General features: G+C 39.4%; 1 long non-coding RNA gene across 2 annotated transcripts; it reads right to left on the bottom strand.

Moving 5' to 3' along the window:
- Window positions 1–240: 240 nt before the first annotated feature.
- Window positions 241–18,565, bottom strand: LOC143684949 (uncharacterized). Of its 2 annotated transcripts, none has more exons than XR_013176280.1 (4): window positions 18,172–18,565; window positions 17,814–17,989; window positions 10,636–10,758; window positions 241–415 (listed from the first exon to the last, which is right to left on the bottom strand). It is a non-coding gene; the product is annotated as an uncharacterized LOC143684949 (long non-coding RNA). The 2 variants fall into 2 exon arrangements; XR_013176279.1 differs by lacking the exon at window positions 241–415 and adding an exon at window positions 9,462–9,823.
- Between the last annotated feature and the right edge of the window lie 2,286 nt (window positions 18,566–20,851).

Here is a 20,851-nt window from a genome sequence, read left to right as displayed (position 1 = left end):
CTCCTCTGAAACTGTTTTATATCCCTGACATTGGGATGATACAATATGCAGTTTTGAGAGGATTAAATTAGATAATATACATAGCCCTTTCCATAGTAGTTGTCCCAGAGCATATGGCTGTCATTATTGTTATTATTTAACTGACACAGTGTTTCTGATCCCAAGTTATAGGCTGGGCTCAAGGTCCCCAGATTCCCTAGAGTGTGGCTGGAGAGAGGACTCAGAATGCTGGACACAGAGTGGAAGACATCTGCCCATCAGCCTGTGTTCCATTTGCTGGTAGGCTTTTATTGGAGAGTGGTTCTCAAACTTCAGTGTTGGAACCATGCTTCTGAATTTTTAAAACTTTTCAGAACAGGTCTGTCTGACTCCAGGTCCCAGTGCTGATCTTTAAGCTGTACTGCCTCATATAGTGCTAGTGATAAAAAAAGAACAACATAATTTTAGAAAGGAAAGAAATATTTCACAATGAGACCATGGGGGAAAAAATACCTTAATGGTATTGTCAGGTTTTCAACCTAAGCAACAGCATATACCTCTCATTTGGTCTAAAGGATTAGGTTTGATATAATTAAATATAACATTCTAATAAACAATTTCGATAGTCAATAATAAAGATACTATTTTAGTTTGTTAGCTGCCGGAATGCAACACACCAGAGAAGGATTGGCTTTTAACAAAAGGGGATTTATTTTGTTAGTTCTTCAGAGGAAAGGCAGAACTTTCCACTGAGGTTTTTTCTTATGTGGGAAGGCACAGGGTAATCTCTGCTGGCCTTCACTCCAGGCCTCTGGGTTCCAACAACTTTCCCCAGGGTGATTTCTTTCTGCATCTCCAAAGGCCTGGGCTGAGCTCCGAGTGCTGAGATGAGGTATGCTGAGCTACTTAGGCTGTGCTACGTTGAGCTCTCTCATTTAAGCACCAGCCAATCAACTCAAACGTCATTCATTGCAGCAGGCACACCTCCTGGCCAACTGCAGATGTAATGAGCAACAGATGAGGTTCACATACCATTGGCTCATGTCTGCAGCAACAGAACTAGGTGCCTTCACCTGGCCAAGTTGACAACGGAATTAACTACCACAGATACCAAAATATAATATGTAAAAATCTCAGATAGCATTACAAACGCTATGAGAAAATTACTCATGTATTTGTTGTTGATTTAGTAAATGATGACAGGGAATTCTGGACCATAAGCAATTATCATTTATGTAAACAGAAATTCTCCATTTTTCCCCCCTAAATAGAAGTCTCTTAATGACAATAATTCAGTGGAGAAGTCACCGGAAGAGGTGTATGCACTTCTCTGCATCAAATCACACTCAGACACAAATGTATTCAGTGAGTAATATCTGTGTCAAGCAGAGTCCAACCAAAAGAAAGCAAAAAAAAACAATGAAACCAAACTTCTCAGGAGATTCCAGTGGTCCTAGAAGGCACTGCTATCTGGGTTCCAACCCCAGAGGATTCTGATTTAATGGGTTTAAGGTACAGCCTGGTCATTGGGATTTTAATCCTTCCCCTAAATAATTCTGATGTGCCCAGAGTCTAAGAACCACCGAATTAGACTAAAGGGGTTTGGTCTGTTTGTGCCTCCTGGATCTGGAGTGGCCCTGCCCTGGGCTGAGCTGAGCTGGGCAACCCTTTGTCCTTGGCTCTCGCACTCTCAAGGGCTGGGAGAACTGGAAGGTGCGGCTCCGGGATGTTTGCGTTGGACGAGGAGGGAAAGGGCATCAGAGAGCACTTTAAGGACAATACTCAGACCTCAAAGAGGGAGAGCTTTACTTCTCTCTGCAGAACTGTATTAAAAAGAAAATTCTCTCCAGGGAAGGTGCAAACTGTTTGCTTTCAGAGGTGATAAACACGGCCTTTCATGGCAAATGGAGAGAAAGCCTGCGCTCAGGTCCTTAAAACAAACAGAGGACCTGGGTCTGATAGTTCAGCGGTCTCTCTCTCTCGATTTCTCCAGCTTTTTGTTTATCTGTCTTATTTGTGCTGCTTTTCTAATCCCTGGCCTGGGTGGAGAGTCAGAGGAGGAACAGGGTTCCGCCAAAGCAATTCAGTGCCTGGGCCGGAGGAGGCTCCAGTAAAGTCCTTCCCGGAAGGAGAGCCAGGAGCCGCTTGAGCAGATTTCAGTAACAAGTTAAAAGATCCCTTCCTTCCCTCCTCCCTCTCCTGTTGTGCCTTCCTCCCTTCTTTCCTTCTGTTGCAGGACAGATAAAAGAGACTCTTTAAATGCTCTCTTTTACTTCCAAGCCCTTGGGGCTTAATCTTTGGCCTGGGGAGTGGGGTAAGAATAAAAATAAAACTAAAAAATTTTTTCAAAAATAAAAGCATTTCCACTGAAAATTCTCCTTTTTCCCTCTATCACCTTTCCTGCACCCAAAGATAAGTCCTAGTCCTCTTGCAGTTTTCAAAGCCCATCAAAGGGCTCCACCAAGAGGGTGGATCCATCTTTTGCTTATTTTTTTAATAACCATTTTTTAATTTTTTTTTTGCATAGCAGGCACTGGGAATCAAACCCAGGTCTCTGGCATGGCAGGTGAGAACTCTACCTGCTGAGCTACCATTAGCCTGCCCTGGATTTATTGTTTTTACATGAGCAGGCACCAGGAATCAAACCTGGGTCTCCAGCATGGCAGGCAAGAACTCTGCCAGTGAGCCACCGTGGCCTGCCCTGGATCCATTGTTTTTAAGTCTTTCTAATACTGCATTCTCTGTGAATGCCATTGGACAGTAATCCTGAAAACGGAATTACTCTTCTCAAGGGATTTAGTTGTTCCGATGGACTATTCACGTAAAAGGTGGGGCCGTGTAGGATAAGAGGGAACCAAAGGAGCAAGGCAGGCCTCAGGTGGGAGTGTGGGAAAAGAGCTGTGCAAGTGTAATTTCTCATTACATGACCCATTGGATTACTCAACCCCCCTTTCTATTTATTTTTCTCCAAAATAACTGCACCTGATGAATTGGTACCTGATCTCCTTTTATAAGAGGGAAAAGAAACTGAGGCACATAACTAGTTACAGGATTTTACAAGAGGGCTGTCTGGCTGGCCCTAGTTGAGGATTGAAAAATTTCCAATTTATAGTCCACAAATCGCCACGTTTTGCCTGCCCACTGTGGCTGAGGTGGCCACCGCCTTGGGGGGGGGGCAGTGCGTGGTGTTGCAGCAACACCCCGAACCACGAACCGTGCTCACCCCTTGACGGTTGTCTTTGCTCATGACTTAAATCCCAGAAAATGAACCCAGAGAAACAGCCACTATCAGGCCCCAGAAACTTGAGAAAAGGGATTTTTTTTTAAAACTTTTAGATTTTGGAGAGAATTGGCCAACACCATCCTTAAAATAAGACTCCTCACAACAAAGACCAACAAAGGACAGGAAAGGTTTTTTTTTTAATTTTTAACTCCCATTCTCGACATGCTTTCTTTATTTAGATACGGCTTCTTACCAGGATGTTCCTAACAGGGATTGTCCATAAAATCCTCTAAGATGGTATCCGTGAGCAGGCATTAGACTGTGAAGAGGATCTTTCTTTGTCTCTTTGTTTCTGTCTTTCTTACTCTCTTCATTTCTTTATTTCTTTATTCCTTCTTTCTTCTCTCACTCTCTCCCCTTTCCCTCCTCCTTCTTTTCCTACCTTCCTTCTTTTTCTTTCTCTTTCTTTCTTTCCTTCCTTCTTTCTTTTTTTCCTTCTTTCCTTTTTCCCCTCCATCCTTTTCTCCCTTCCTTCCTTCCGTTGCTCAGGCAATTATTAAGTACTCCTGTGCACTGAACAAGGCTAACATCTGGCTTCCAATTATGGCTGCTGAGTGGAGAAAGCTTTGGTCCTTCACTCCATAACGTGGTCAGGAAAAGCCCCATGGAGCACTGCTCAGAGCAGCAATTTAAAGGAGCTGCTTCCTGGTAATCACATTGGTCAAGAATGACCACATTATTCGCTGATGTTCAGTCACAGCTCCCCATTGTGTAGCTAAGAGGATGTTATTATTCTGTGTTGAGGAAGGAGACAATAAATCCTGAAGTCAGTGAATTGCGAAAGAAGCCAATGCTCTGACTAGAGAGTAGAGTCCAGTGTTACTAACTCAGTCTCTGGGCACAGCAGCTGGAGCACAGGCTCTGAGGTCACACAGCCCTATCACTGTGTGATCTCAGGGAGGTCATTTTCGTCTTGGTGCCTCCATTTCCTCCTCTGTAAAATGGGCCTATGCACAGAATGTGGTGGACCCCATGATCCTCAACTCCTGGTATTCCCAACCTTGTATCATCCTCTTCCCTTGAGTATGGGTTGGACCTAGTGACTGACTTCTTATGAAAAGAATATGGCAAAGTGATATGATGTCACTTCTAGTATTAGGTTACAAAAAGACTGTAGCGTTCATCTTGGGTACATTTCCTTGCTCTCTTGCTTACTTGTTCTGAAGGAAGTCAACTGCCGTGTTGTGAGTCCACTATGGAAAGGCCCATGTGGCAAGGAACTGATGTCTCTGGCCACAGCCAGGGAGAATGTGAGGCCTGTGAGCAGCCATTTGGGTCAGCTTGGAAGCGGCTCCTCCCTGGTCATGTCTTGAGGTGATCACAGCCCTGGCTGACACCTTAACTGCAGCCTGTACCAGAGGCACCCAGCTGCCCCATGCTTGGATTCCTGACCCACAGAAATCATGAGATAATACATGCTTGCAATTTTAAGTCGCTAGGTTTTGGGGGTAATTTGTTACACGTTAAAAGATAACTAATACACAGTACTTACTTTAGAGGATTGCTGTGAGGAAAAAAAATGAGATAATACCTGCAAAATGCTTAGAACAATTCCTAGCACGTGTTAAGCATTTGGTATGAGTTAGCTCATATTTCAATCCTGTTTCCTCTATTTTTCTAACTGTCTGATCTTGATTGCATAAGTTTCTGAAATTCTGTCTCAGTTTCTTCATTGCTAAAATCAAGGAAAACAATAGCATCTTATTCATAGAGCTGATTTATAAAGTCTTGGATAGCAGTGAGGTTTTATATAAGCGCTACTGTTGGCAATTTACTGTTAGGACTCTATTCGCCAGGCCCTGGTGCCTCCTCCCTTCTCCTCTTAATGAGACTCTAACATCCCCACACCCCTACTCTCATTCCACATGGTCACACGAGGCTGAACCCCTTTCTCAGCTTTCAGAGATGGGCAGACCATAGCACTCAGCAAATCCCTTCCCTGCCAAGTCACTCTTGGGTCTTTTCTCAGAGCTACCAGCAATGAGGGCTCTCTTTTTGCTGGATGGTGGGAGGCTGGTCTGAACCTGCTGGATGTGATCTCGACATCAGGAGGGAGACTTTGCCCAGGAGTAAAACCAATGCTGCAAAGGGAAGGAGGTTCTAGAGATGGAAAGAGAGAGAGAGCAAGAGAGAGAGCAGATTTAGATATTGATGCTCGTGCCTCTGGATCCAGCCATACCTAAAGCCAAATCCAACTCGATTTTCCAGTGCTATGGAAAATTCTCTTTTTATTTAAACTCATTTGAGCTGAGTTTCTAATACTAGAAAATGAAAGAACCCTGAGTAATAGAATGACCCTCTATTTCTAATTGCACATAAGAAAAAGTACTGGAATAAATCTTATGTCAAAACTGGGGTTTGTCAGAGTGGGGGCTGATAGAGAGCTGATGAATGGCTAATTAAGCAAGTAAATATATAATACAACTTTAGGTAGTGACAAGTACTACAGAGGAAAATTCAGCAGGACAAGGGAGTAGAGATTGATGGATGAGACCATCTTTCGTGGAGTGGTCAAGAGAGAACTCTCTGAGGAGTCATTTTAGCAGAGACCTGAATGAAGTTTTGGTGAAAGTCCCTTCTACTGCCATCCTTCCTTTTATTGTATGCTCTACCTGAAATCACCTCTTTCCTCCCCTCCTCTGTAGAAGTCCCATCAGCCATCAAAGCCCATCTCAAATACAAAGATGGCTGTTCTAGTTTGCTAGCTGCTGGAATGCAATATACCAGAAACGAAATGGCTTTTAAAAACGGAAATTTAATAAGTTGCTAGTTTACAGTTCTAAGGCCGAGAAAATGTCCCAATTAAAACAAGTCTATAAAAATGTCCAATCAAAGGCATCCAGGGAAAGATACCTTGGTTCAAGAAGGCTATGAAGTTCAGGGTTTCTCTCTCAAGTGAGACGGCACATGGCGAACACAGTCAGGGCTTCTCTCTCGGCTGAAAGGCACATGGCAAATATGGCGTCATCTGCTAGCTTTCCCTCCTGGCTTCCTGTTTCATGAAGCTCCCCAGGAGGCGTTTTCCTTCTTCATCTCCAAAGGTCGCTGGCTGCTGGATTCTCTGCTTTGTGGTGCTGCGGCATTCTCTGCTCTCTCTGAATCTATTTCTCCAAAATGTTTCCTCTTTTATAGGACTCCAGTAAACCAATCAATACCCACCCAAATGGGTGGAGACATGTCGTCCCTTAATCCAGTTTAACAGCCACTGTTGACTAAACCACATCAACCAGGGAGATGATCTCATTGCAGTTTCAAATATACAGTATTGAATAGGATAGGGATGATTCTTCCTTTATGAAATGGGACTTATATTAAAACATGGCTTTTCTTAGGGGACATGCTTCCTTTCAAACCAGCACAATGGCTTAGTACTTGGACTTTGTCCTATACAGACATAAATAAACAAGATTTCCCCCTCTGTTCCAGCCTACATAACATGTAGGAAAAGCGAACATGAGTAAATTGGTGGGAGCGGTGATGGGGTTTATTTTTGACAGTTTGAAATTTGTTGTAGCCACTGCTTGAATCACGCCAACAGCTTCACGACATGTTAGCACCCCTCAAGGTGTACCTACCCATTTTCCCTTACAGAGATGTGACAACTTGGGACTTTGTGTGGAATTTCTCTGGGAAAGAAATAGGTTCTGCTCCAATGTCTTCATTGTGTAACAGGGACCCCGAATGAAAGCTTTGCCCAGGAAGTAAAGATAAAAGTCACGTCCTGTGGGGGTCACATCTTTGGAGTCGAAAGGTTTCTTATCTTATACATTTAAAACCAATAAATTCCATGCTCTCAATAAGTACCATCTGGAAGACAGTGTTTTGAAGCTTTAAAAAAAAAAGGCTAAGGCTTTAATCTTCTTAGAATTTTCAGACATTGGGCCTTTTTCAAACTCAGCTGGGGGATAAAATTCTTTATCTACATCTGTGTGGCTAGCTGAGAGGATATGTTCCTGGAATGGCACATAGAAGCCACAGCTCCTTGCCTCAGAGGATTCTGCATAAGGGGTTTCAGAGAAATGCGATGTAAAACTCTTTCCACAGGCGCAAAACCCTTGGTAAGAATACAGGATTAGTAACTCTGGTGGGAGGGGGTTTTTATCTCTCTGTAAACTTCACTTTTGTCTTCTTTGTTTCCTTAGGATTTGTCAGATATGTTTTGCATATTTAAATTATAAAACAGTTGTGCGAAAAACCTTCTCATAGCTTCCAAATATTATAGAAACCGAACAGCTTTCCTCTAAATGAGAAAACCCAATAACACAAATTTTATTTTCATTTCATTTTCTGTCTGGCCATTCTGGGAATTTATCTTGGCCATTTAATTTTACTGTTATGGTTTTATAAGGATATTATCTCTGTGTACAATAATGTTGTTTTTTTAAGAAGAATTGTAAATTGTATGGAAGCTTTTGAATCTAAACTTCCTAAAGCTAAATATTATCGTTTATTTTTCATGTGAATTTTGAAAGCCATGCTTTTTGTTTTTCAGATTAGTATCTAAAGACCTCTAGGTAAATGAGAAATGCTGGATTTTTTTTTTCTATTTCATTATATGACTCTAGGGAAGTTACAAATTACAAAATTACCAAATAGCATTCATCAAGTAATGAATATTTATATTTTTATTTGAAGTACTATTCAAATTCAGTAAAAGAAATACGTGACTAGTGATCAAACGTTGGCCAATATTCACAATAGGGCTGGAATAAGTTTACTTGCCTTCTGCTTACATCTAATTCTCAAAGCTTGTTAATGAATTCAGGATTTCTTCTTGATCAGAGGTGTTAATGCACCACGAGAATAGTAGAGGAGGTCAAATCCATAGTCTATAAAGGCTTTCCTTTATTAAAGACCAATATTGGAGGCAGAATTTAGTAATAATAACTACTACACGTGAAATGCTTACTCCATAATAAGGGCAATGTAAAGTGCTTTCCATGGATCGTCTCATCTACTCCCTACAACAGCTCTGTGAGTTGATTCCATTTTCACCTCATTCTAAATGAGGCAACTGAGATCTAGAAAAGGAGACAGGACCACAGGCTGGCAAATGGCAAACTAGAATTTGAACTCCAGAGACTTGCAGCTTAACCACTCTGTTATAGTGTCAATCAGCTTTGGAAATAGTAGTGTAAGCAGAAATAAAATTTATAATTAAAATTTGTTTTTTCGTGGCAGGAATTGTAGTCACTTTCTTCCATTTGGGTAGAATAGTATGCTCTTTCTAGAACTTGAAATCTCCTTCCAATTTCCAGACTGTCCAGGAGTGAATGCTTTGCTCTTCTAGTGAATATTAGAATAGGGAATAGTTATTCTAATGACTATTCTAGTGAATGCTTTGCCGTCTTGTTACAACAGAATTAACTTTTCAAATCAAATTGTGCATAATGATAAAAAAAAAATCTGTGAAATGGCAGAGGAATGCCATCTCATGAAGAATTGGCAATGTCACAATTCAGCAAAGCTCACTCAGAGCTAAGTTTCCAAAAGATAACTAATGTAGCAGAAAATACAGAAGTTGTGAAAATCAGAGTATGAGAAGAAATAAAACAGTTAGTAGAATAAGCATATGGTTATATGGCAGGGCTCTGTAAAGCATTTTGGTCCTTCAGTGTCTAACAAAATGCTTTTCATATTGTAGCTGCTTAATAAATACTTGCTGAACAAGTAAATTGGAAAAGAAACTCTCTAATCTAATAGAAGTGACAGCATTTCACTCAGTAGACATCTGAACAGACTCCTCAGATGTTCTCTTGACACGGTATTAACAAGCAGGGCACTTACAACTTGCTAAGAAGAAAGCAGACGTAACTTCTATGCATACTAAGGTAAGAATGATTTTGAGGGGAGTCAATGATGGCTCAGTGGCAGAGTTCTCCCCTGCCATTGTGCCATGCCAGAGACCTGGGTTCGATTCCCGGAGCTTGCCCATATTAAAAAAAAAAAAAAAAAAGAAAAAGAATGATTTTGAGTGTTGACCCCCCACTTCAGAGAAGAGGCTGGAGAACCCCAAACAGGTTATCAATGAAGTTGTTATAAAACAAAATCAATAGATAGAATTAAACAGATCATTTTCAATCTACTCTCTGCAGCATGTAGGTGTCCCATTAATAAAAGAAAATGATGGCATTGTTTTACTAATGTGCCAAAAGAATAATTTATTCAATTTAACATTTACTTCTCTTCTCCCACCAAATTCTTAAAACTTCTTAAAGCAGGCTACATGAAAGAATAGGTAGGAATTAAATGCCATTGGAAAATTTTCAGAGAAAGACAGTTACTTGAACAGTTTGATTTTTATGGACATGTGTTAATTCCTTTTTTGTTACTTTAATGTCTACAATTTTTAATAATTAAATTATTCTTGGTTGTGTGATATAGGGTTTGCTTTGTTTACCATTTGCTATCTTTTGCTGTGAAAGAAGCCATCTCAAAATGTAGAGACTTAAAACAGCAACCATTTATTGTTTGTCGTGATTCTGTGGGTCAGTTCTTCTGATCTGGGTTGCCTCAGCTGATATCTGCTGAGCTCACTCATGCATCAGTAATCAGTGAGATCTGTAACATCCCATTGCAAGGATATGGGTGCAAGGAAAGAAAGAATCTGTGGTCAATCTGCAGTCTGAGCAAACCTGAGCTAGCCTGCTTGAGAATGAGAGGTACATGAGGAACTAAGACTGCTCAAAGGACAGACTACAAACTGTTCAAAATGTGAATGAAGTCATCCCAGATCATCCGGTTGCTCAGCCAATTTACAGAATCTTAAGAAGTACTAAAGGGTTGATGATTTAAGCCATTATATTTTGGAGTTGTTTACTGTGCAGCCATGGTGTTAGGCTGACTTTGCTGCTATGCTTGTTTGGGTTTTCTAAGAGACTATAAGGTTAAGATTTGTAGGCAGGAATTTTCTGGGGGATAATCTGTGAGAGGACAGGGGAAACAGGATTGGACAGACGGGGAATTTGAACTTCAATGCATTTGCAAGGGAACAAACAAATTTAATTTGAGTATGGAATGAACCTTCAGAGATGTCCTTCACTGGGGCAAGAGACCAAGGCACTGGATTGGAATGACCCTTGGGGAAGGGGTATAACCTGGGATTAGGAAGTTCTCTTTGGCTGCGGGACATTCTTGAGCAGGAACTTGGGTAGGGAATGAGTGCCTTGGTCGTGGACCAGGGTTTGGGGCAGCACACCACAGGATTCACTACAGCTACTCTTCCCCTCGAAAGGTGGTGTGTGTTTATGGGCTGGCCTCGGGACTTGCTTTGATCAATAGAATGTGGTAGAGGTGACACAGTGGTACCCAGGCCCTCAAGACACCTTGCAACTTCTGTTTGCTTCCTCCTGGAACCCTGAGTCTTGATTTACCTTATCAAGAAGGCTAGACTGGTCTCTTAAGGATGAGAAACCACCTGGAGTCCATGGCCAACACCAATCTTAAAACACACACCCTCAGACAAACTGCCAGATGACTGCAGCTGAGTGAGAAATCTGAGGAGAGAGCAGAATAACGATTGACTAGCTGACCCCAGGACAAATTGCTGACTCAAAAAAGCATGAAGAAATAAAATTACTAACCTTTGAGGTTTTAATATGGCAAAAGATAACTGATACAACAGAAAAATCTAACCGATAGAAGAACTGGTAACCAGAAGTAAGATACTGCCAAGAAAACACCAAAACATGTGCTGTTAGCTTTGGGCCTGGGCAGTGGGTGGGTCTGAAAAAGCAGCAAACTATTGGTGAAGGCTGGAAAAATTATGAAAATTGTTATTGGAGAGGAGATGCAAGGATAGTTCAGTGGTAAAATTCTCATTTGCTATGTGGGAGACCTGGGTTCGATTCCCAGTCCATGTACTTCCCCAAAATCAAACAAACAAGCAAAACCAACCAACCAAACAAACAAACAAAAATTCAACAAATGGTGCTACAATAACGGGATATTCACATGGAAAAAATAATGAAATGTGTCCCTGCCATACAGCACACACAAAAAAATTGATATTGGAGGCTGGAAATATGGCAACACATGTTACTTAGTAGCAAAATAATTGGGGAAAGATATTGCAGGTGGCAACTTGAAAGACAGAAAGTGCACTAGTAAATGTTTGGATGTAGCTAAGCAGATTATCAGAAAAAATCTTGAAAGTGTTATTGCGCTCTCATATATATATAATAAGACATTATAAGAGAGAGGTGACTAAGACAAGAATGCTTCAGCTTGCAAGCAGTATTTAGAGAGAACCAGAGGGCCCAGAACTTGCTGGGTTGGAAAATAGAGCTTTTTCATCCCTAGATGCCACCGGTAAAAGATTCCCAAAATGAAAGCAGCCCAGGGGCCAAAGGTCAAACAAAAGGCGTGGCTATAACATTCTTGGTTGAGACTTCTGAAAGATTTGTGAGGCTCTATTATACCATCTCAGCTAGAAAATAAAATTACCTCTAAGAGATTTAAGTTATTATGCTCTAATAGTGTAACATGCTCCCCAAAATAGAAAGAGACCTATCTTGAAAAGAATTGTGGATGTGGCTTTTGTCAAATGAAATTGTTCATAGTCTGACACACAGAAAATCCAGGTATTTTAATGGAGTTGTACCATCAAAAGACTGAAATTGCTCAAATTGTAAGGACATTTCCAGTTCTCCAACTTTTTATATGGAAAAAGCAGGTGTCAAGAACTGCAAAGAGACTGAGATTTTATCCTACTTGAAAACCAAAAAGTTAGCCTCCAACAATTGCAAATATACTGGCAATAGAACTGAGACCCTTGGGTCAGAGTTAAAGAACAATTTATTACTCACAATACAGCAAATAGCGTGAGTATGAGCATATTTGTATCCGTTCCCTCAATCAAATTCCCAAAAGAGTGAAATTAAGCAAATCAGATAGCAACTGCACATGGAATGGACTGCATTACAGGGGAGGAATTCTGAAGTTTGAGAACCTGAATCTTTTATTCTGGGCAATAGCCATGCCTGACCATTGCTCCAGAGGAAGACATTATCTCTATTATCTCAGGCTGTTCTGTCCTTTACTCCATTTGAAGGCTTTACATTATACAAACATCCTTGAAAAAATAATCTGGAGCAAAGACAACGGTGTTTCTACTTGTAAGATATACGGAAATGCAAAAGACCCATACAGCATTGTCTCATAACACAGGCAGCTGCAAACTAAGGCCATTCTAATGAAAAAAGAAGGGTGTCTCCAAAAGCAATGCCAAGAGTCCAGAGGTGAAGCCACAAGACTGGGGGCACACTATATTAGGCAGCTACTCTCAGGGAGCAGCAGAGAACAATGGTCTGAGGAGCTCTCTCCAAGAAGCAAAATGAGTTAATCAAGAAACAGTCTTTGCTCCCAGAGCAGGAGATCTTGACAACGTATACACAGATGGATTTCAAAATTGCTGTGGAATGTTGCCTGCCAGGTGTGTCCCATTCTTTCCCTTTTGGAATGGGAGTGCTTACTGCCATTATCCTCCCCTGCCTTGTAATTGTAATTGGATGTGAGAAGACAGATACCACTTTTCAATTCATTTGTCTCTTGCTCTAGAGGAGCTGCTGGGATTTGATTTAGATCATGAAATCCTGCATTTCAAACCTGATGCCATAAATAGATGAGATTTTTTGAATGTTCTGGGATGGAGGTGAGCATTCTTTGCATGTGAGAATAAGGTGAATAATTTGTGGCCAGAGGTGGACTGTGGTAGATTGCAAAAATAGCCACAGGGGTTTTCCTTTCCTACATCCACTTTTTACTTTTTTTTTTTATAATGTGATTTTGCACATCCTTCTATGAAGAGGCAGAGTCTACCTCTCCACCCTTTGAATCTGAGCTTGGTTATGTGACTTGCTCTGGCCAGCAGGACATTGGCAGAAGATAATGCAGGCAGAGGCATAAAAACCACCCTTGGCTCTCAATCTCTTGTGGCACTTGGAGCCCTGATTCAGCTGTGTGAACAGGCCTGGGCTAGCCTGTGGAGGATAAGAAGCCACTTGGAAAGGAACTTAGGTGCCTCAGCCAATACCTGCAATGGCTAGACAGATGAATGAAGTAATTCTAGATTAACCAGCCACAATGAACCTGCCAGTTGACCCATGGGATCAGGCTTAGCAGAGATCTTTCCAGCTGTCCCAGACTAGAAGAACTGCTCAGCCTTCATACAGAACTGTGAGAAATAGCATGTGGTTGCTGTTTTAAGTCATTAAGTTTAGAGGTGGTTTGGTATGCATCAAAATTGAACTGATAGACCATTTTACTCCCCAAATACAGCACAAAGGAGACACAATAAACATTTGTTGACTGAATTAATATTTATGGTATTATAACAAATGCAAGACTATCATAATGACTTAGAAAAGATCTGCCACCTGATTGAATTTGTAAATCACTGAATTTGATTATATGCTCTGAAGACTAGCAGGTGTTAAGACAGAATTTTGAAAGATATAATCACAAGAGGCAATTAGGAGAAGTGAAAAGTGGGAAAAATCCAGAAGTCTAGATGCCTTATCGTTGCTAGATGTTTACTTAGTAATAGTGAAAATGATGAAAAGAGTGAAGATTAGGGTTAGAAAAATAGATTGTTTCAACTTGGGTTTTAAAACAAAACAGCAGTTTAACTTATTTTTACATTCTATCTATGTAAAATAAAAAGAGAAAGCAAAGAAAAATGGTGAAGTTTACAGGACAACACATAAAACATCACATAAGCTTAAAGGAAAAAATCCATTTTAGAGAAACAAAAGCCGATTCCCAGTTCAAACAGCAACAACAAAGTAGGATTGAGCATGTAGCTATGGACAAGAGATACTCTTAAAATCAACATACCTAAATAGATTTAGAATGCAATCTAAAGTAAACATGCTGGGGTGAGTAAAATGTGCTAGATCCTTGACTGATCCTAATTTGTCCCAGCATATCACAGCGGCAAAGGGAGAGTAAATGGCCCACTGGAGGATAAAATATGCTTTGTGCCCTCTTTGCAGTGCCATACTTTTCCTGGTAAATTTTCTGGGAAACTGATAATTAACTAGCAATGCTAGAGTTTGTTCATGCATTCCACTTTTAACACATTTAAAGACAGAAATTCACTGCAAATCAAAACAAAGAAAACTTAACCTGGCCGCCCTGTCCCCTTCACAGGGACTCTGGTGGAATTGGTAGACTGATCCTTGGGCTTATATTTTTCCCACCGCACCACCTCTGTATACCTCTGCAGATGCTGAGCCCCCAAAATGAGATATCCTTGTTTTTAAGCTGGTCATTAAAAACAAACAACAGGTTTCCCACATGGGTGAGGAGATGTCACAGACCCTCTGCCCTTATTCCACGCTCTGTTGCACTGACCACCTGTAGAAATGGAAGGAGCTACGATTAAATGCTGAGCTGTGAGTCATCTCTATGGTTTTACTTTGATGTCAGTCCATTATGATAAATGTTTGGCTGCTTGCACATACATGCCAAACAAACACGACAGCAAGTTGCACTTCACATTTAAGCAGCTGATTTCACGTACTACCAAGTCTTAAATTCTGTTCGTTTCAGTTGTGATCTGCTTTTCCTCTGGGCATCTAAACTTCAAACAACGGGGTGGATATTGTGTTGTTTTTCGGATAAGTCTTTTTGAGAGATGCCCGCCCCTTGTACATGCAGGGTTTGCTTCTGAAGACAGACAAACCAACTGCAGAGTCTAACCCAAAAGGGGGTGCAAGTAGGTTTTCTGCAGATGGATGGCCTCTAAAAGGATGCATGGAGGACTCAAAAGACTCCCAGTTGGAAGGAATGGGAATCATGCAAAATTCAGAAAACAGAAAAAGCATGGTGGCTTTGGGTAGCAACAAATAAATCAGCATGATTCCAATAAAGGGACTGAGGGGTGGGCAGATGACTTGGTATGGAGAGATCAGGAGGACATAGAGGCAGGCATAAAGCCACGAGTGTGTTTTCTCCTACAGGTTATGGGTAAATTTTTAAAGGATGTTAAACATAAGAGCAGCATGGTTTCAGAAAGGACCTCTGGCTGGAATATGAAGAGCAACTTGAGGATAGGACTGGAGAGGAAGGAAGAGTCAGGCAAAAATGGATGGAGGGAGCACAGTTTTAAAAAAACAAACAAAAAAAGTGTCTCTATTTCCAGTTGAAGGGAAAATGCTAGATTCAAGAGATATGAAGGATGTAGAAAGGTGCATGACTTGGTGTGTAATGATATTTGAGGGTGAAAGAGAAGACAGGGTTGACGCTGACTTCTGAGTTTCCAGCTTGTACAAAAGGGTATGTGGTTTTCTGTGATTAGGAATATCAAAGAAGGAGAAGGTTCTAGGAGGAAGATGAATTTTTTCTGGTTATATTAAATTTCAGATGCTTATAGGATATCTGCATAGCATGGAGGAATTGGATAGATGTGTTCAGGTGAACTGGGTTCAGGGTAGAGATTCTGGAATTGAAATATAGAAGGCAATCAAAAGAGGTGAATGTGTGAGAAAAGGATATAAGATTAATTCGCACTTACACACACACTCCTATATGGTAGTGATGCAAGATTAGAAAATGCAATGAGAATATAGAGTCTATTAAAATAGCAGCAGAACATTAACTCCATAGCTATTAATATAATCCAGGACAAAGAGATTTATTTAAGGAATTCTATAAAACTCTAATGGGGACAATAAAGGCAGACTTGAATAAGTAGGGAGCTATATGATACCATTTATTTGAAAGGCTAAAAATAGTGAAGATGGCAATACTCCTTAAGTTAATAAATGAATTTAATGCAGTACCCATTAGAATCACAGCAAGGTACTTTATGGAAATTTAGAAAAGGATGGCCAAATTCTTTTGAAATAATCAGTGGAAAAGATGCATATATGGATCAATATATAGACATATTTAGATATCATTTTAGATTATACAAAATGCTTTCACTTAATTCTTGTAATGACTCTTACAATAAGGTATGTTTGATTATTATTCCAATTTTAGGGTGACCATAAGTCCCAATATATTTGGGACAACCCTGTTTTATATTATTGTCACAATCCCCACCTGCCATTCAATATTTCTCCAAGATGTTTTAATTTTTAAAGAAAGCGTTATTAATAGTTTCATTAAAATAATCTGGAATGAGTTTGGTACCATCTCCGTGTAGCGCTCCTGGATCTGACCTGGTCTTGTCTAGTTGTGGATAAAGGAGGTTTACAGTGAAAAGAATTCTCATTTTTGCAGGAGTTAAATCTGAACATTGACCAGGGGTAATCCTTCCTCTTTTTCTGATCCTTTCCTGATGCAAACTAGCTAACATCTCTCTTACAAGTGAAGCATGCAGGATTCTTGCTGATATTTGCTGATAAAATAAAAGTGCATGCAGACTCTATAGACAGCTACCTTGTTCCAGTTTCAGATAACAGTTGGAGAAGTATTTGATGCTGTCGCCCTGTTGGCCCCTAGGTATACCAGCAGGTTGTTCAGATGAGCCAGCTGCACAAAGCCACTAGGTTACCAGTTGGTGGGTTCAGTGGGGAACTTGGAAAGTCACAGATTATGTATAATAAATGAAATATGTACAAGATGTGAATCTGGGCAGCCCTTCCATACAGCATATAGAATATTTCGAATATGTCTTACAATTGCTTGTCATTTAGCATGTGGAATACATGTTTATCCATTTATTTATTTTATTGCTTGGAATTGCTTGTTAATTTTGTAATAAGTTGTTGATATTATGGTGGCAAGGAGCTCAAAAGATTGCATGTTTCATGAAATGTTAAGTATTGAATTTTTGTTTCTCAAGAAAGCTGGTGATGGACATATACCTTGTACAAAAATGTGTTGATATTTATCATCCCCAAAGGAGGCAGTAGTAATATCATTGACTGCAAGAAAACCAGAAGACACAAATCTACTGAAGAAGCATCAGCATCTACTTCAGAAATTAGTGATTATGTTAAGAAGATGTGGTGGATTGAACCATATACCCCAGTTTAAACATGTCCTTGACCTTGGTCCATGTTCTGATGGTCTTGAAGATGTTACTTCTGTAAAGTGTGGCCCAACTGAATCAGGTTGTTTTTATTATTCAGGCTAGGTTTTAATCAAGATTATTGGAGTCCTTTATAAGCAGAATGAAATTCAGACATGGGGAGAGAAAGCCACAGGAAGAGGTGGGAGGTTATCAGAACCCAGAGGAGAAAGGAGCAGGCCTTGCTGTGTCATAGAGAAGAGAAGGACAGAAGATCACCCGCAGCCAGCCCCAGGACACCACAGTCTTTGGGAGAAAGCATTGCCATGCTGTTGCCTCAATTTGGACTTCTCCTAGTCTCAAAACCACCACTCGATAAATTCCCATTAAGCCAACCCATTGGATGGTGTTTGTGATTGCAGCTGGGAAACTAATACAGAAGACTTGCCCTAAAGACAATGACTTAACACAAGTAGTTGCAGACGGTGCATTACCCAGCACCCTAAGAATCATTATGTTTCATTTAGCTCTAATTACTTTTCTAAATAGATTGGATTTATTTTTTATTCCAAGTTTTCTTATACATACCTGAAAAAAAATCAAGCCAAAGCTGAGTGGCAGATTTTTTTTCCCCGAAGATGGCCACATCACTGTATCTCAGCCTGTATGCTTTTCTTAAATTGTGATGTTGACACTTTCATCAAGGGATTCTGTTTCTTCTCTTTGATTCTTAGCAGACCTGTGACGCTATCTGACTCCAAAGGCTAGGTCATAAAAGACAATACAGTTAGTGTGCACTCTCTCTCACTCTCACTTTCGTTCTTTCTTATTCACCCAGATACCCGGCCTTCATGTTGTGAGAAGTCTAGGCTAGGTCATGTGAAGAGACTGCATAGGTATTCCAACCAACATCCCCTCCTAAGTCCTCTGCTGAAGCATCGCCCACCTGCTATGTGAGCGCACGAGTCTTCAGATGATTGAAGTCTCCAGCCACCAGGTCACCCCAGCTGACACTGAAAGCTGTGCAGACCAGATGTCCCATAAGCCCTACCCATATTGCAAGTTCATGAGCAAAGTGAATGTTGTCATTGCTTTAAGCCTCTAAATTTTGGAGTAACTTGTTATTCAGCTATGGGAATTGGAGGAGGGTACTAGCATATGAGTTCTATTGTAGAAAAAAAAAGCTTCACAAATTGTTAAATGATGTTAGTTTTGATATCAGTGTCATCAGTTGCTTCAGATAGGAATAGGAGGATTTCTGAAACAATAGTCTGGTGATTTTTTAACACAATCCAGCACTGTTACCCCATGTAGATAAATAGAATCTTATCTTGATTCTGAGTTCTGAAAATTGAATCTGCCTTGTTCACCTAAAGCCCTGTCTAAGCTTTGACAGGTTCCCTACAAGTGAGGCCCCATTCACTTATAATATATAAGCAGTTATCATGTATCAGATAGTTACTACAACACATATATTGCACTATGTATTTTAAGTATATTAATGCTAGTCCTTACAAAAACCCTCCAAGATAGGCATTAGTAACCCTGTGTTACAAATAGAGAACTGTTTGTATTGAATAGTTCTGAGAGAGGGTAATTTGCTCAAGATCAAATAGATTCATCCTTCTTTTTAAAATATGAATTATACGTACAAAAAAGCAATAATTTCAAAGTACATTGTAACAAGTAGTTATAGAACAGATGTCAGAGTTTTTAATTTCAAAGTACATTGTAACAAGTAGTTATAGAACAGATGTCAGAGTTTGGTAAGATTTCACAGTTCCGCAATTTTAGTTTTTTCTTTCTAGCTGCTCCAAGACACTAGAGAATAAAAGAAATATCAATATAATGATTCAGCAGTCATACTCATTTGTTAAATCCTATCTTCTCTGTTATAACTCTTCCTTCTCCTTTGATCTTTCTCCCAATCTTTAGGGGTATTTATGCTCATTTTAACTTGGATTCAAGTTACAAAAAGTGGAAGAATCCATTGCTAGAAGATCTGCCCTTATAAAAATTATTAAAGAAATTTTGGGGGGCTAAAATGAAATTTCAGCAGATGGTAACTCGAATCCACAGGAAGAAATGAATGATGCCCAAATGGTAAATATGTGGTTAATATGAGACAGTAGACATATTTTTTCTCTGTTTTCATCTCAATTTCTTTTAAAATGTAAGTTTTTTTAAAGCAATAATTATAAGATGATATTGTTGGCTTTATAATATATATGATATATAATCTATAATTATTGTATTATATGTATCATATTATTTATGATCCACGGTCTATCTCATACACATGATTACATAAATAGATATTATATAAGATTATACATGATATATATATTATATATATTATTTAATACATATAACAATGATAACACAAAAGAGAGGAGAGAAATGGAGCTATATGGAGCAAAATTGCTACATATTTCCAGAATTAAATCAGTATCAATCTGAAGTCATTCGTGATTAAAAATGCACATTGTAATCCCTTGAGCAGTCTCTAATAAAATAACTCAAAAGATGTAGCTGAAAAATTAGCAGAGGAATTAAAATAGAACATCAAAATATGCTTGTTTAACACAAAAGAAGGCAGGGCAAGAAGAATAGAGGGCAGGAAAAAGATATGAGACACATAGAAACAAACAGGAAAATAGTGGGCATAATTCTAACCATATTAATATTTACAGTAAATGGAATTTTTAACAGAGCCATTAAGTAGTAGAGTAACAATTGTGCTGTTATGTCACAATTTGCTTAGCCATTCCCCTACTGCCAGGAATCAAGTTATTTAGAATTTTCTACCATTATAAATAGCAGCACTTCAAATATGTTATTACATTATTTTTGTTTTTGTGAGTTTTTGCTTTTGGTAAATTTCATAAAATAGAATTAAATTGGATCAGAGTTTCATAACTTTTGATACATGTTGGTGAATTGTTCTCCCAAACTATGTAATGGTATCTATTTCTAAACAGATCCATCAACAATGCTTAATAATTGTTTAAATAAGTGTACAATAATAACCCGAAGCTATTTAAGTTGACATTTGTTTTATTGCTACTGAGATAAGCATTACCACTGTTGACAATTAACTGTTTGTATTTCCTTATGTGTAAATCAGTTGCATAACCATTTATGGGGTGGAATATAGATATTCATTTGTTTTTTTCCCAATTCTATTGTAATGGCAGAAGTGACAAGAAGTTAATATTTTCTAGGTTTCTCCTTTATAATAGTTATATCAGTTAGTTAAATTAGCTTTATGACAATAACTCCTGAAGAGTGGTGATTAATTAAGAAAAGATTTTGAATAAAGCCAGTAATAGGGTGGTAAGCAAGTTATTCCACATCCTTCAGAAGTTCATCTCAGTTCTCAAGCTTTACAGTCCATTTCTGAGAAGAACTTTACCAATAAAGGACCCTAGAGCTTCCTGTCTGCTCTAAAGGCTCTGAGGGAAACCGAGCAAAAGGTAGCTAACAGAACAAGGAGCTGGAGACTGTTAGGTGGAAGGCTTAGCTGAGCTGGAAATAATTGATTAGTCAGGAAAGTTTTAGTTCCAAAACATTAAAAATAGCACGATGATAATGCTTCCTATTAGCAGATTTAGTGTCCTACATGG

The sequence above is a fragment of the Tamandua tetradactyla genome, chromosome 5, assembly GCF_023851605.1.
Source record: "Tamandua tetradactyla isolate mTamTet1 chromosome 5, mTamTet1.pri, whole genome shotgun sequence".
NCBI lineage: Eukaryota > Metazoa > Chordata > Mammalia > Pilosa > Myrmecophagidae > Tamandua > Tamandua tetradactyla.
This window is presented reverse-complemented; position numbering and strand designations above follow the sequence as displayed.